Raw genomic sequence first — 16409 nt, forward strand, 5'->3', positions numbered from 1 at the left:
CTGTTGGTGGGAATGCAAACTGGTGCGGCCACTCTGGAAAACAGTGTGGAGGTTCCTCCAAACATTAAAAAATAGATCTACCCTATGACCCAGCAATAGCACTGCTAGGAATTGACCCCAGGGATACGGAAGTGCTGATGGATGCAGAGGGGCACGTGTACCCCAATGTTTATAGCAGAGCTTTCAACGATAGCCAAATCGTGGAAAGAGCCTAAGTGTCCATCAACTGACAAAGGGATAAAGAAGATGTGGCTTATATATACAATGGAATACTACTTGGCAACGAGAAAGAATGAAATCTGGCCCTTTGCGGCAACGGGGATGGAACCGGAAGGTATTATGCTGAGTGAAATAAGTGAGGCAGAGAAGGACAGATGTCACATGTTTTCGCTCATGTGGATCTTGAGAAACTGAACAGAAGGCCATGGGGGAGGGGAAGGGGAAAAATAGTTACAAACAGAGAGGGAGGGAAGCAAACCATAAGAGACTTAAATACAGAGAACAAACTGAGGGTGGAAGGGGGGGTGGGGGAGAGGGGAAAGGGGGCGATGGGCACTGAGGAGGGCACCTGTTGGGATGAGCACTGGGTGTTGTATGGAAGCCAATGTGACACTAAGTCACATTAAAAAATAAAAAAAAATCTGTTCAGACTTAATAGCATGCTTTTAAATGATGACGTCATTAATGGCGCCTACTATAGAAAATAAAATAAATGTTTTCCTGTGAAACTAAAGTTTGGACTACTTTTAGATAAGTCAGGATATAGCTATAAAGTGCAATATCGGCTGACTTGCCATTAAATATTCTTTATTATATTAAACTCCATTACAAACGAATGATAGGACGCTTCCTATTATACTGAGTGAGCTATGATAATAGGAATGCCAGCTGGTTATTGACAAAGGAATATTGAACTGCTTTCTCGCCAGAAAATACGAGTGGAGGTATCTGACAATATAGGACAGCAATGCCACGAAGAAGAGCTAAAGTCAGCCTGGCAGCATGATTCACGCTCAACTTGGGCAGAAAGAATTAAGATGGCTCTGAAAGCGTATGTACTTCATCTACCCGATTGCGTTTATCCCAGATGGCAATGGCAAAAATTGGGGTGCGTATGTTACAATGACCGTTGTCACCCACCGGATTCTCTTTGGGTCAGTGTTTCCAAAGCTGGCCTGACATCAGATTTCCTCAGAATGCCTGTCACGGATGGACTCCCGATCCCAGTCCAGATGCCCTAAATCAGAATCTCTTGGGGGAATGGTCTAGGTCAACTTTGGAAAACAGTGTTTCAGGCTATCAATATTCACACACAGTTTGCTAGACCACGGAGACCCGGCATGGCCACACATGTAAGTCGCCATGGGCTGGTCTGGTTGGAATATGGCGTTTGGGGGGGCGATTATATAAAGATCATCTTCGCTCTGTTGTGTCTGTAATCCCGCCACTTGAGACCATATTTCACTCTCTTCCTCGTTCTTTTCTGTATGTTACACATCCTGGAAATCTTTGCACATTGAGAGATTAGAACTTTACCACGTGACAGGAAGAACTGGGGCATAATGGAAGCTCTGGGCTTGTAGGGGTGATGACAGCAGTGTGGACACATATATCAAGGGGCCTCGTGGCACACTGCAGGCACACTGTGCCTATTCCCAAACCTCCCCAGGAAGCCAGCTCCACAGCACATAGAGTTATGAAGGACGTCGTATATTTTTTTTGCAAGGAGTCCATTTTCTTACCGGAATATCGGGCCTCTGATTTAGTTTTCCCTGAATACAGGTGTCAAATGGGATAACATATGAAAAAATAGATAAAATATTATACATATTAGACTGTCATCCAGTGAAACAGAGTCATTCCCACTATAATATTATTTTTTTAATGTTTTTAATGTTTATTTATTTTGAGAGAGAGACAGAGGAGGGAAGGGGCAGAGAGAGAGGGAGAAAGGGAATCCCAAGCAGGGAGCCCAAGGTGGGGCTCAATTTCACGATCCGTGAGATCGCAACCTGAGCTGAGATCAGGAGTCCAAGGCTTAACCGACTGAGCCACCAAGGTACCTCTATAATATTATCAGTACCATTTTACAGATGTGAATATGTGTGGGTGTATGATATGCGTGTACGTATACACACACATGCATATCCTACATACACATGCATATCACACACACATTCCAAACACACATATATACACATATGTGTGTGTGCATTCATATACATTTAAGTATCCCAAAATAACACTGTTTCCAAGAATCGCGAGATGCCTTCCAATCCTCTAAAATCCTCTGTCAAGTAGGAGGGTTCCTCACACAAAGTAAAGATTCTCCCCTGGGGATCTTTGGTCATGTCTTTCATTTATAATGATATCTGAGTACTTAAGGTAATCAATGTAGGTGTTCACCGAGCTTTTGAAAACTACCTGTCCAAGGGCACTCTGCATGCATTCCAGTGCTGGCCTCCTTCGGACTTGATAATTCAATCTAGTGATAATATGAGCTTTGGTGTTCGGTTAGACCAGGGTTTGCCTACTGTGTGTATTACTTAAAAGTTAATATAAGCCACGAAATATTTCTGAGTGTCAGTTTCCACATCTGTAAAATAGTACTAATAATATTCTAGTGGAAATGATGCTTGGAATTAGTATAAGGCTGGAATAAGAGTTTGCACATAAAAAGAATATTGAACTTTTATTATAAATATTGAAACAAGACTCCTAGGATACGCCCATCTCCTAACCAAAGGGATGAGTGGCCTGACATATAGTCCATTACTGCCATTTGCCTAGAGACGAGGAGAATTCCGGTCCTAACAAAGGGATGGAGGAGACGGAATTCGGCTGGTCCCAGAGATGGTTCAGTGTCTGCCTCCAAGGAGCGGGGCTCTTGGAGTAGATTTCTAGGGTCGCGATGGCTCTGTATTATGGGATGGGGACGAGAACATCTCATTTTGACTCTGACGTTTGCCCAGGCATCAGAGGAAACGTAGAGACTGAGGTTAAGAGGGAAAACATGCAAGGACACCAACATGACATGACTGAAGAGAACAGATTTCAATGAAATGATAGGTTAGCATCACTTGGGGATGCTAGATGGAATATCGAGGCGCCAGAGAGGGAGACGCTAGTGATGGAGATTCTAGAGAAGGAGATTCTAGAGAGGGAAATGTTAACGATGGAGGTGCTAGAAAAGGTGAGGGTAAAGCCAGGCTCAAACTCTGAGACCAGAAATGTCTGATCACGTTAGAAAAGCAAAAGTATTTATTTTTCAAAGGCATTGGAATGGAGTGCAGGTCTCATCTGACAAGGTGGAAATATTAACAGTTATGTGGTAGAGATTTTTTAGCACAGTCCATTTTCATGGAAGTCATTTTTAGCCCATTCTAAATTCTGTGTGTTAAAAGGATACATGAATTCATTAAATTATTTTTAACTCAGCTCATTATTACAGTCAGCTTGACATCTTAGACAGTTGCTAATTTTTAACCAATTTAACAAAATGTCTTTTGTTAAGACTTAAGGAGCAATGCTTCCAACTTATTATAGTTGAAGCAGAAGAAAGCCTTTTACAGAAGAAATAAATGTTTTGAAGGTATACTGAGTATAGAAACATGGTGAATCAGGGCCAGAAAGACCCTAGAAATGACTTGGTTCCATCTTCCCTTGGACGGATGAGGTAACAACATCATTCCCTGATACCCACGTTAGGGTAATAAACTGTAAATAAGTAATGAGCCTATCACATATTTAGAGACTGTCTAACGCATTCATGGCACTGTGCCACAGGGGGAAAGAAAAGAGAACCGCACAAGACATGCCCTCTGCTCTTACAAAAGGGTTATGGTCTAGCCAAAGGATCAGACGTGCTTGTGTAACAACGTGTAGTTTGAGGTAGTTTATTGTAAGTGGTACAAAACACTACCTGAGTTAAGAAGTAGGAAAGATTGGGGCGCCTGGGTGGCTCAGCTGGTCAGGCATCCAATTTTGGCTCGGTCATGATCTCATGGCTCACGAGTTCGAGCCCCACGTCGGGCTCTGTGCTGACCGCTCAGAGCCTGGAGCCTGCTTCAGATTCTGTGTGTGTGTGTGTGTGTGTGTGTGTGTGTGTGTGTGTGTCTCTGCCCCTCCCCTGCTCACGCTATCTGTCTCTCTCTCTCTCAAAAATGAATAAACGTTAAAAAAAAATTAAGCTAAAAAAAGAAGTTGGAAAGATCTCTTTGGAGATTCTTTTTTTAAAAGGTTATCAATCATTTTTTTTAATGATACCGATTTACACTTAGCAAAGACAAAAGACGCTTTTATACAGTTTTGAGTGAAAAAAAGTAGCTTACAAAACAATACATTATAATCTATCAGTTTCTCTTGGCGAACAGTTCTCTGAATTTTAACACACGTATAGATTGATATAGCCACGACCACAATACAGCAAAGTCCAATCATCCCCCAAAACTCCTTCATATCATCTCCCCATCCTCCAACTCTGGAACTCTGATAACCATCGATTCGTCCTCCATCACTGTAGGTTTTCCGTTTGTGACTTTTTACGACTGTCTTCTTTCAGCCTAACGCCTTGGAGATTCATTTAAGTTGTGTGGATCGTGGTTCATTCCTTTTTATTGGTGAGTAACATTCCACTGTATAGACGTGTCACAGTCAACTTATCCATTCACCCACTGAAGGACATTTGAGTTGTTTTGCAGAGTCTTACATTAAGAGAAACTTCTTGAGCAGAGTGGTATTTTATTTCATTATCTTATTTAAGTTTATTTATTCTGAGAGACAGAGAGCACACTCGGGGCAGAGAGAAAAGGAGGAAGAGAATCCCAAACAGGCTCGGCGCCGTGAGCGCAGAGCCCGACGTGGGGCTCGGCCTCGCGAACCGTGAGATCATGGCCTGAGCTGAAATCATGAGTCCGATGCTTCACCGACTGAACCACCCAGGTACCCCTGGCAGAGTGGTATTTTAATTCACTCTCTGATTTTTCCTCCTACCATGATTGTAGATCAGTTCACTTAGTGATGCTTATGCAAAAAACAAAACAAAAAAAAATGCATGGCTAAAAACATTCATAGAGACTCGGAGGGTTTTCTTAAAATAGAGCTTTGGTGCACATATGGTTATGCTTATAAATGTTGATGTTCGTTGATCCGGTATTTGTTGAATGCCAACTACGGGCTGGCCACAGGGGATAAAATAATGCAACAAAGTGCCTGTGCTCCTCATGTAACATCTAGTCAAGGAAGAAAGACGACAAAGAAAGACACAAACGGCCCTTTAGTGGTTCAGATTGTGGTGAGTCCCAGGAAGCAGCAGGGTAAGTAAGGAGCTGGCCAAGAGTGATGGGAGATGCGAAGTCCTGTTATTTTAACATAAGTTGGTAAGGGAAGGTTCCTCTGTTGAGCAGAGACTTGAAGAAAGTGGGGGAGAGGCGAGCCATGCAGATATCTGGGGGAAGAGTATTCGAAGCAGAACAAACACGTACGTTTTATTCACGTTGTTTATCGAAATAGCACAAAAGGCGTTGATTAGTCAAACCTGCTTCTCCCCCCAGTGAGAAGTCAGGGTAAAGGGCTTCCCGTGGATGATGGAGCGCGCAGTTCGTGAACTTAACTTACCGCTTTATCACTACCAATGCGGACCTTCCACGGAAGAAGAGAGCGGTGGGAAGGGGAAAAAGAAGGAAAGGGCAGGATGGAACCGAGTGAGAGAAATGAAGGAGTGGAGACAGAGGAAAGGAAAAGGGAGACAGAGAAGACAGAGGAGAATAATGGATTTAAATCTCAACGTCAGCCTGTCCAGACAAAAACCTTCAGCCGCGGACGTATCACCTACATCCTAGACAGTATCTCCTACATATTTGTCCCTGAAATTGCTTGCACCGACAATACCCGTTTGTGGGCTCCTGGGTTCTCATATTTTTAAAGAGTTTGTGTTCTTTTCTTTTGTCAAAGAGTTCATTTTTTTAAGGAATCTCCACACCCAGCCCCGCTCAAACCCACAACCCCAAGGTCAAGAGTTGCGCGCTCTACCGGCCCAGCCAGCCAGATGCCCCAGTTCTTATTTTTAAGGCCGACCACTTAATAATAAGGTCTCTCTGCATACCTGGTGCATGATCCGAGCCGAGGTAGGGGAGAGGCAGAAAGATGACAAAGCAGAGCCCTATAGGCAGAAATAAATATACGTTCATAATATCTTTATGTTACAGTGTGTATTTCCTTGGATTTCTCTTATATGCCCCCTACACGCGCGTGCGCGCGCACACACACACACACACACACGCGAGTATGGTGAAGTTGCTCTCAAGCTTGTATCCAGCCGAGCACATGGTGCACTTGAGGACTGTAACAACCCCCCAAGTGTCCTGGCGACTCTCTATGGCAATGATTATCACAGCGTTGGAGCAGGAATGTAATTCTGATCTGACCCCGAGGGCATGGAAAAAGTCTTACCGACCCTTTTCACATCACGCCACGTACAGAAAAAGATAATAAAATTCCGGCACCCTGAAACGATGAGAAGGATCCACCCCCCCATCCCAGTGAGCCACGCGGGAGTGCCCCGCCCCCTCCTGGAGAACACTCTCTTGGCACATTCGCCACCCACTCAAAGGCTCTCATTTGGAAGCTCCCGTTTAAGATGTTCACTTGTATGCTTTTCCCTGCTTTGACTCCCCCTCCGTCAGAGGTACCTTTTGTAGGCTAAAGCAATTTGAAGATGCTGAAGTATCGTGGACCCACACGTTCAAGGCCCTTCCATTAGTGTTGCGAATGTCTCTTATCTCTTGGGGTCCCCGTTCGCTTGAAGATCGCCGCCCAATGTCTGTAAATAATCGCGAATAGAAAACGCAGGAATGAGGCTCCTGATACTGCACGCAAACAAAGCATGATGGATGCTCCTTGGGAAGGATATCCTAAGGATATCACATATCCTGCTAAGGATATGTGATGCGCATCCCGTCACATTTCAACTTATCGTTAAACACGACCCACTCGCAGATCTACAAATCCCTCCCGTTGAAACAAAAGATTACAGTTCATGACAAGTGTAGCTGGGATGCTAATTACCAAAGGTGCTTACAATTGTGCCCCTTTTGAGCTGACGCTAGCTAGCCTCCGTTTGCTGTGAAAGGTTTCAGTCTGCGATGGCAGTCCTGTCTTGTCTCAACTAGTTTTTGCAAAGAAGACAATTTCGGTTATTTATATGGCAGAACATCTTACCGAGGCCAGTATTTATGCGGTATGGGGGTAGTTTCCCAAGGAAAAAAAAAAAAAAAAGCCCTGTCTTTTTAGACTAAACTTCTTTTCTTCTTGCTGGCAGCCGTCCTATTTATTACGCGTATAAAGACGGTGATTAATTAATAGGAAGGGGGTTCGGGAACAGTGATCTTCAGCTGTAATGGATCAACTTGCCAACAAAACGGAGTTCTGAGCATAAGGAAGACTTGAAAATGAAATCTACCTTATCTGGAGAAAAGCTCTCCCAGCCGCCGAAGATATAAATTGGGAAAAATCAATTAGCACAGACTAGAATTGAAAATCGTGTGGTTTATTAGATAATGAAATTGTGGTTGGTGAAGGAAATGCAAACGAATCCGTGACCAAGGATGATAACACTAATATCCTCCTCTGGAGGGACCGTATCAAAATGAAGGCTGGCGTGGCGACACCCTTCTTTCCTCATTAATTTAACCTCCTCCTAGGATGGGGGCGAATATGTAATCTTCACGCCCAGATGATAATAGGGGGATTAGGCTAAAACCTATTCTGGAATGGATTGGGGGGAAAGGCACAACCTAACTATTTAGCTCAAGGCAATTGTTTTACAGGAGTAGGGGCCGGAAGCCAACAAAGGAGGCCAGAGGGAAAAGCCTTTCTTAAGTTCTCTCTCGGATCATATATGCCCTGAGATCTTGATGAACCCAATACGTCTTCCGGCCTCGTAGTTTCAGGGGCGATGGGTGGTGTTTACAGTGGTTTCTCACCCATCGCAATGAGAGTTATTGACAAAACGATGCATCTTGCCAAATACTGTACGGAGACGGTCTCCACTTGGAGATCAGCTATCGAATACATCGACTCGCAAACGTCCCCAGGGAGCAGGGTATAAACGGACCCCCTTCCCAAGGGTGATAAAACACCAGACCCTGAGAGCAGGAAGCGTGCTGAGAAATCATCTGGTTTAATTCCCTCATCTCACGGAGGGGGAAGCTGCGGCCAAGGGAGAGAAAGGACTCTCCCAAGGTCATTCGCTCAGTAAAGCTCTTCATCTTTCTGGACTCTAGACCTTTCTCTTAATCCATGCTATCTCTTGCTGAAGATGAAGTTAGTGTGGGGACAAAGTGGAGACACGTCTTCTTTCATTTTCTCATTCAACTAGGTTTTCCAGGTTTCGCAAATAAACAACTTTTTTTTTTAAGTTTATTTAGAGAGAGAGAGAGAGAGAGAGCATGGGAGGGGCAGAGACAGGGAGGAGAGATTTCCGAGCAGGCCCCGCACTGTCAGCTTGGAGCCCCAACGTGGGGCTCGAACCCACGAACCATGAGACCACGACCCTACCTGAAATCAAGAGTCAGACGCCCAACTGACGGAGCCACCCAGGAGCCCCAATAAACAACAAATTGTAAGTATGTCCCACATATTGCATGGGGCATACTTATGCTAAAATCTATTTGCTGTTTATCAGAAATTCAAATTTAACTGGGCGCCCTAGATTTGACGTGGCTCTCCCACATAGCTTTCATTCCTTCTCTGTGCCAGGTCCTTCATTATGGTCCATGGCGAACAAAATAATTTGTGAGACACGCTGAAGTCAGTGAGGCTTCAGAATCAGTGGATATAGCCGTTCTGTTTCCTGGAGGCCCACTCACCCACAAATGCTTCATGCATTCAAAGGAGTCTTTTGCATGAGGTCACTTATTTGGAATTTGTCTCTCTTGCTTCTAACAGGTGGGTCGTAGGGCCGGGCAATAACCAAGCATGGATGGTAAGAGGTATTTATGAATTGAAGAATGCTGTATAGGGGCGCCTGGGTGGCTCACTCAGTTGAGCATCTGACTCTTTAAATGTTTTTTTTAAGGTTTATTTCTGAGACAGAGAGAGACAGAGCGTGAGTGGGGGAGAGGCAGAGAGAGAGGGAGACACAGAATCCGAAGCAGGTTCCAGGCTCCGAGCCGTCAGCCCGGAGCCCGACGCGGGGCTCGAACCCATGAACTGTGAGATCGTGACCTGAGCGAAGTCGGGCGCTTAACGGACTGAGCCACCCAGGTGCCCCAACACCTGGAAATTTCTTAAGCTACAGGTTCTTAGGTCTCACTCCCAAAGGATCTAATTTAGTAGATCTGGGACTTAACCATGGTGCTCATGCAGGTGATCCAGGGACTACACGTTGGAAAGCGCTGGCCTAAGATAATGGGAAGACAGTCTTTATCTCCCCTCTGTCCCGACATCTTTCTGCGCTCCGGTTATGCAACCATAGGTAAGTCCCCTTCAGTGTTTTAGCCCCCACCCCAACATTTATTGCACTCATGTAGCAGTCTATTTGCCGCTATTTACTCCTTTTTTAAAAAAAAAATTAATGTTTATTTAGTTTTCAGACAGAGAGAGACAGAGCATGAATGGGGGAGGGTCAGAAAGAGAGGGAGACACAGAATCCGAAGCAGGCTCCAGGCTCTGAGCTGTCAGCCCAGAGCCCGATGCGGGGCTCGAACTCACAGACTGCGAGATCATGACCTGAGCCAAAGTCGGACACCCAAACGACTGAGCCACCCAGGCGCCCCTCTCTATTTACTCCTTTTAAACATGAGTTCCAATTTATGAAGTGGCTTCCAATCTTCCCCCAAAATAAGGTTGCTAGGTGGTTGGAATCACAGGCCTGTTGTGGGTTACTTTTGTTCTGACCCAAGCGCACAAAGTCTAGTGGGAAATATGAGCACGTCCTCCACCCTTGTCCTGGATGTCATATACCAGTGCCCTCCTGTACCTTGGGAATGATGCCCCTCGTTTCTGTCACCATGGGAGATTTCCCATCAAGAAAGGCACCATGTTGAATTTGAACTGTTCCTTGAGGTCTGAGCAAGACTTCAAAATACAGAGATGGAAAAATATTCTAGAAAGAGACACCATTGCACTGTAACAGTTTAATGTTTCTGATACTTGAGTTATCATCCGAATCACCTGAAGAGTTTGGTAAAAATGTATTTGGGGAGAGGGGCGCCTGGGTGGCCCAGTCGGTCAAGCGTCCGACTCTCGATTTCGGCTCAGGTCATGATCTCATAGTTCGCGACTTCCAGCCCTGCATCTGCTTCTGCGTGGGCAGTGTGGAGCCTGCTTGGGATTCTCTCTCTCCTCCCTCTCTCTCTGCCCCCTGCCCAGCTGTGCTCTCTCTCTCTCTTTCTCTGAAAATAAATAAGTAAATAAATAAACTTAAAAGAAATTATTTGGGGAGAATATTCAAAATCAGTCTCAGATTGAACTAAGTACAGAATGGGCTCTGGAGTCCAACTTTTAAGCAAACCCCACATTTATGAAGTATAATTAGGTTTAAGGACAACTTGAGCTAAAGTATGGGCACATAAAAAAAAAAAAAGACGTAGGGGCATCGGGGTGGCTCAGTCAGTTAAGCGAAGGACTCTAGTTTCAGCTCCTGTCATGATCATGAGTTCGAGCCCCATGTCAGGCTCCCCAGCTGGCAGCACGGAACCTGCTGGCGAATCTGTCTCTCCCTCTCTCTCTGTCCCTCCCCCGCTTGTGGTGTCTCTCTCTCTCTCTTTATGAAATACTTTATGAAATACTTTATGAAAAAGAAGTAAAGCACGCTGGTATACTTGACTCTTTTTGGGGGGGTCAGGGGGTGGGGTCTAGGAATCAGGCGGTGACCTACTGAATGCTGTAAGTCTCCTTGACTCCTACTGCGTTGCCATTATGAAGTCAGACGTGGTCTCAGGACGTACAAAAACATGTTTGAGTCTGATGCACCCAACAGCAAATGTGCCAGGGAGAGCGGAGCGTGGACGTGAAGTGCTGACCTACGTTCACTCAAACAATAACAGATAGCACTTCATCAGTCATTACTTGGCCCATCAGAATCAGTAAAGTGCCCCAAAATGACTGTGCCGTATTCAGCAATCTAGGTGTGCTCTGAAAGCCTCCTTTGATGGATTGGGCTTTCTGCAGCGTGATTGATGGTTCGGACACCATAGCCTGGTGACCCAGAGAAAGACATTCTTTTGTTTTTTTTAAGAGAGAGAGAGCGTGCACGCACGAGTGAGGGGGAGGGGCAGAGGGAGACTCTTGAGCAGGTTCCATGCTCAGCATTGAGCCCGACGCAGGGCTCGATCCCACAACCCTGGGATCACGACTGAACCAAAATCCAGAATTGGACGCTCAACTAACTGACCCACCAGGTGCTCACCAGGGAAAGCGATTTCATGTCTGATTCCAATGCCCTGGTGGCACTTGTGTCTATAGATATAGATATAGATATAGATATAGATATAGATATAGATATAAGTATGTATATGTATATATACGTATGTATATATGTGCACGTATGTATATATGCGTGTGTATACATGTGTGTACATACATGTATATACATATGTGTGTATACATACGTGTATACATGCATGTATATATACACATATATACATACGTATATATACACACTTATATACACACATATATATGTATGTATGTATGCATGCATATACACACACACATATATACATACGTATATATACACACACATATATACAAACGTGTATATACACACACACATATATACATACGTGTATACACACACATATATACATACGTGTATACACACACATATATACATATGTATATATACACACACATATATACATACGTATATATACACACACACATATATACATACGTGTATATACACACACACATATACAAACGTGTATATACACACACATATATATACATACGTATATATACGCACACATATATACAAACGTGTATATACACGCACACATGTATACATATGTGTATATATACACATATATACACATGTATATACATATGTATATATATACATATATATACTTATATATATACATACATGCTTGTGTGTACCCGATACAGCAGTAGGCCTTGTACCTGGATTTTTTTTTTTTATTTAGTTCTTCAGACATGTCATATGGGTAGATGCTATTAACTTAATTTCATGAAAGAGTGAGCTGTGACTTAGGATTCCTTCACTCCTTCATACATTCATACATTCAGCAAATATGAACCGAGCACTGACCGTGTGCTAGGCACTGCTCTAGGTGCTGGGGAAGAAAACAATGAACTAAACAAAATGGCTTCTCTTGCGGCGCCTATGTTCTAGCGGAGGAATGTGGATCACCAACCAAAGAAATGGATATTTGCAGGTGATGATCAGTGCTAAGGAAAAAAAAAAAATACAAAAAAAAAAAAGATCGTGTAAGGGGGATAGAGAGGAGGAGCTGTTTTTAGAAAGGGGAATTAGGGGAGACCTCCGATAAAGTGGCATTTTTGCGGAGTCCCTAAGGAGATGAAGGGGGATGAATGTGCCAGAAGAATCTGCCATCTCAGGTCACTCTCAGCGCCACAAGATCCCTCCACCCAAAGTTCCCCTTTGTCCCAAGCTACCCACGTCACAAGAAAGAGACAAAAAGCAATTATTGGAATAAAGGACCACTCACCATAGAGGAAGACGGTTTTCGCAGAGAAACCTTGGAGAGCTTGCTCAGGTGACTAGCCTAGGTCTGTAGATGTGTTCTGTATTTTATGACATATTTGTTGTTGTGGTCGTTGTTGAAGCGAGCTCTCTGCCCAACGTGGGGCTTGAACTCACGACCCTGAGATCAAAGGTCGCACGCTCTACCGACTGAGCCAGCCCGGCGCCCCATTTTAGGACATATTTGTAACTTCGAGGCACCAAAGAACTGAAAGTGTAATTGCTGTCCACCTATAGATTGGGCCATTCTGCCCACTCCCATTCTTGCTTGCAGAATATCGGCATCAAATAGCAGTCTTAATCTGAGCAAGTCTGTAGCCCTTTGTTGTCAGAACACAAGCCATACGTCTATCTGTTCAAAGAGCTTCCCAAGAGAAAAGAACAGAACGTTTGAAGATCTGAGGCAGGAGTACGTGGGTGAGTTTGCCTTTGGGGTCAGTGTGGCTGGAGTGGGGGAAGGCAGGCAAGAGCGGTAGGGGACAAGGTCACAGAGGTCCCAGGGTCCAGGTCACGCAAGTCACGTAGCGAGGGAGTGGGCGAATCGGGATTTAACAAAGACCTCTCTGACGCCAAAGTCATCACCTCTGATGGACTTTAGAATATAGAAACTACCAGATGGCATGCCCTCATTCTCCCACTGCCAAAGCTTCCCCTCCAATCCACATCAGTATTTTTTAGAATGAAGAATGGTCTTCCTCCACATAAAGGACAAACTTCTCCAGGAGGGTTCTAGATCCCAGCCTTCTTCTTCTTCTTCTTCTTTTTTTTTTTGTAATGTTTATGGACTTATTTTGAAAGAGAAAGAGTGGGCGTGAACGGGCAGAGGGGCAGAGAGACAGGGGAGAGAATCCCAAGCAGGCTCCGCGCGGACAGTGTCCTTGATCTCGAGAACCATGAGGTCACGACCTGAGCCGAAAATAAGAGTTGGGTGCTTAATCGGCTGAGCCACCCAGACGCCCCCCAGATCCCAGTCTTCTTACCTTTTCAGAGGTATTGTTCCTGCAAGCTGTGCAAATACTACTTTTCTAGGTGATCTCATCAAGTCACTGGTGTTAACCCCCATTTATAAACCACCTCTGTCTCCACCTTGCACTTTCTATCTGAGCTCCATGTTTATTTATGTGTTCTGTTGATCTATTTATTTAAAATAAATTTTTAGGTTTATTTATTTTGAGAGACAGAGAGAGAGAGCGCACGTGCACGAGTGGGGGAGGCGCAGAGAGAGAGAGAGGGAGACACAGAAGCCGAAGCAGGCTCCGGGCTCCGAGCTGTCACCACAGAGCCCGACGCGGGGCTTGAACTCACGAAACCCTGAGATCCTGACCTGAGCCACAACCAAGAGTCGCACGTTTAACTAACTGAGCCACCCAGGGGCCCCAAGTTCTCACTGGTTTTGGCTGGTGGTATTTTGCGGGCACGGAACGAGCTGTTCCAAGCTGAGCCAGCTGGTGCCTCTAGTTGGGGGAGCTACGTCTGGCCCCCCGGGATACAGACAGCTTCCTGAGCAGGTGCTCCGTGTGGTGGGATGCTCCCTGTCCGTGGCAGACGAAGAGGGGCATTCAGGTCCATAGTTTAGTGTGGCAGGATCTGGATCTTTCTTGCTGGTGCTGACCTGGTGTCTTTGGGTAGGGAGGGAAATTTCAGGTCATTTCCTGTCTGGGTGCTTGTTGAGGTGAGATCCCCTTTGCCGGCTTCCCAGGGGTCACTCATCATTCCTTTGGCGGGGGGGAAGGGACCCCACACATTTTGAATTTCCAAATTTCCGTCTCCATTCTGTGCCTCTTCTCTGAGTTCCATACTTGCGTATTCCATCGTTTACTTAACAGGACCATTTTCAGGCCTAACGGATGGCTCACGTCTAGGATATTTTTGATCGTTTCTATCCTCGCCATTTGCTTATTCAATCCTTGTCTTAGCGTGGCTCCCTTGGGAAGCGTTCCTCAGGACCCGGTTGAGCTTAGTGGGTAGGCTATTCACTAGAAAGTGTTATTAGCAGTAACACTTGTGGAAGGGGAAGGAAGGAAGCAGGGCTGGGCACAGGGAGGAGTCGAGGTATGATGCACCCCCAAGGAAGATCCCACGAGCAGCTCGAGAGCAAGAATAAGCCTTAATAATTGTTGCAAATTTGGCCAGGTCAGCTGGGCTCGTATATGCTCCATGAATCGATCCTACCTTGGACTTGGGCCACCTGGGAAGGGGTGTGGCCTGGGCTGAGGCCGCTAGCTTTAGGCCAGCTGCAGCTAAAGGCTGTCTTCAAACAGCACGCCCAGCAGCTGGGGCAACACGCCTTTCACCGAAGTGGGATCCGAGTGGCACGTCGGATCTGCGTACGTAACCACACTCCTGACCCGATGGGCCCTGTTCATCTCAGCCCGGTGGGATCGCATAGACCAGCACAGGGTGAGTGCCACACCCGTCCGAAAACTTCTTCCCTCGGCCGTGTGATGTGCTAGAAGGTTTCCCGGCCCCCGCAGCGCTTCCTGGGAGCCCATCCACAGAGGGCCCACCCTGGCCTCGGCAGAATACCAGCCGAGCGTTTCCCCCGGCCCTACCGGGTACACCAGTTCGCGCGGGTCCCTTCAGGCCACGATTTCCTCCCCAGCCTGCTTGCCAGGTGAGAGAGCTCTCTGCCTGAACCGTGGCGTGCTCGCTGGCCAGGATCTCCCCCACCAGCCACCCCTGCGCTAGCGAGGAATTTCTTCCCGGGTCGCCACAGTGTCACCCTTCAGAGTTACCCCTAGCCCTCTGTGTGTCTCGTCGAGAGCCCTTTAGACGTGGCGACCCTTGTGGAGTTTCTTTGGGGGTGGGCGACCATAACGATGCATCATGACGATGTGGGTGTTTTCACGTGTGCCTATCGGCCACGGGGACGTAACCTTTTGTGGCTTTTCCGATGCCTTTGCTCAGCTTCCGGGAGCGTTTGCGTTATTGTTGACCTGTGTTGGCTTTTTGACTTGATATGGAATATTGTTGACTTGCGTGGGACTTCACCTAGAATATATACATAGATGCGCGAGGGAGATTTGCTCCTAGACCAGCCTGTTTTCTCTTTTGAGTAACACCACCAGCAGAGAAGCCAATTAGCTTGCTACCCTCTCCAGGCAAAAAACTCACTTTAGGTGACTTAAAGGGCGCAGCTGTTCATCATCTGACCGCGAACGAGTCTGGTCTTTCCATGGGAAGCTTCTGACTAGAACCTACAAATGTAAGCACCCGGGCCCCTAGAATTTCCAAACAATGTCGTTTTTTGGTTTTTGGGTTTTTTTTTTTTTTTGAGTCGCTCTGTGCCGTTTGTCTGCACACATGGTTCTTCCCTCAAGTTACACGTTCACCACCGGACCGCTCGGTATCCGAAGCTTAAGTGCACGTCTGAGAATTCAATTCACAGAAGGAGACAGCCACCCTAAATCCACCCCGCAAACGCATTGCCTGAAATCTTGATCTCCCATGAAAATGCGCTGTCACTTCTCTTCAAACGGCCGATCGTTACTGGAAGGGGGAAGTGAAGGCAGAAGGTATACATGGGGCACTGCTTTAACCCAGAACCGAGGACGGGGCTGCAGCGTTCGCGTCGAGACATTTTAAGGTGTCCAGATGCAAAGAATGATGGGGGCCGGGTCTATCGAACCGGAGTCAGCGTCGGGTTCGTTCACCTTCTATTTAACCCCTCCGGGATGTG

The 16409-nt window shown here is 46.0% G+C and overlaps 1 non-coding gene across 1 annotated transcript; it reads right to left on the minus strand.

Annotated features, from left to right (window-relative positions):
• Window positions 1-12822: 12822 nt before the first annotated feature.
• TRNAK-UUU lies at window positions 12823-12895 on the minus strand. The gene has a single exon. It is a non-coding gene; the product is annotated as a tRNA-Lys (tRNA).
• Window positions 12896-16409: the final 3514 nt, after the last annotated feature.

Source organism: Panthera tigris, chromosome X (genome assembly GCF_018350195.1).
Source record: "Panthera tigris isolate Pti1 chromosome X, P.tigris_Pti1_mat1.1, whole genome shotgun sequence".
NCBI lineage: Eukaryota > Metazoa > Chordata > Mammalia > Carnivora > Felidae > Panthera > Panthera tigris.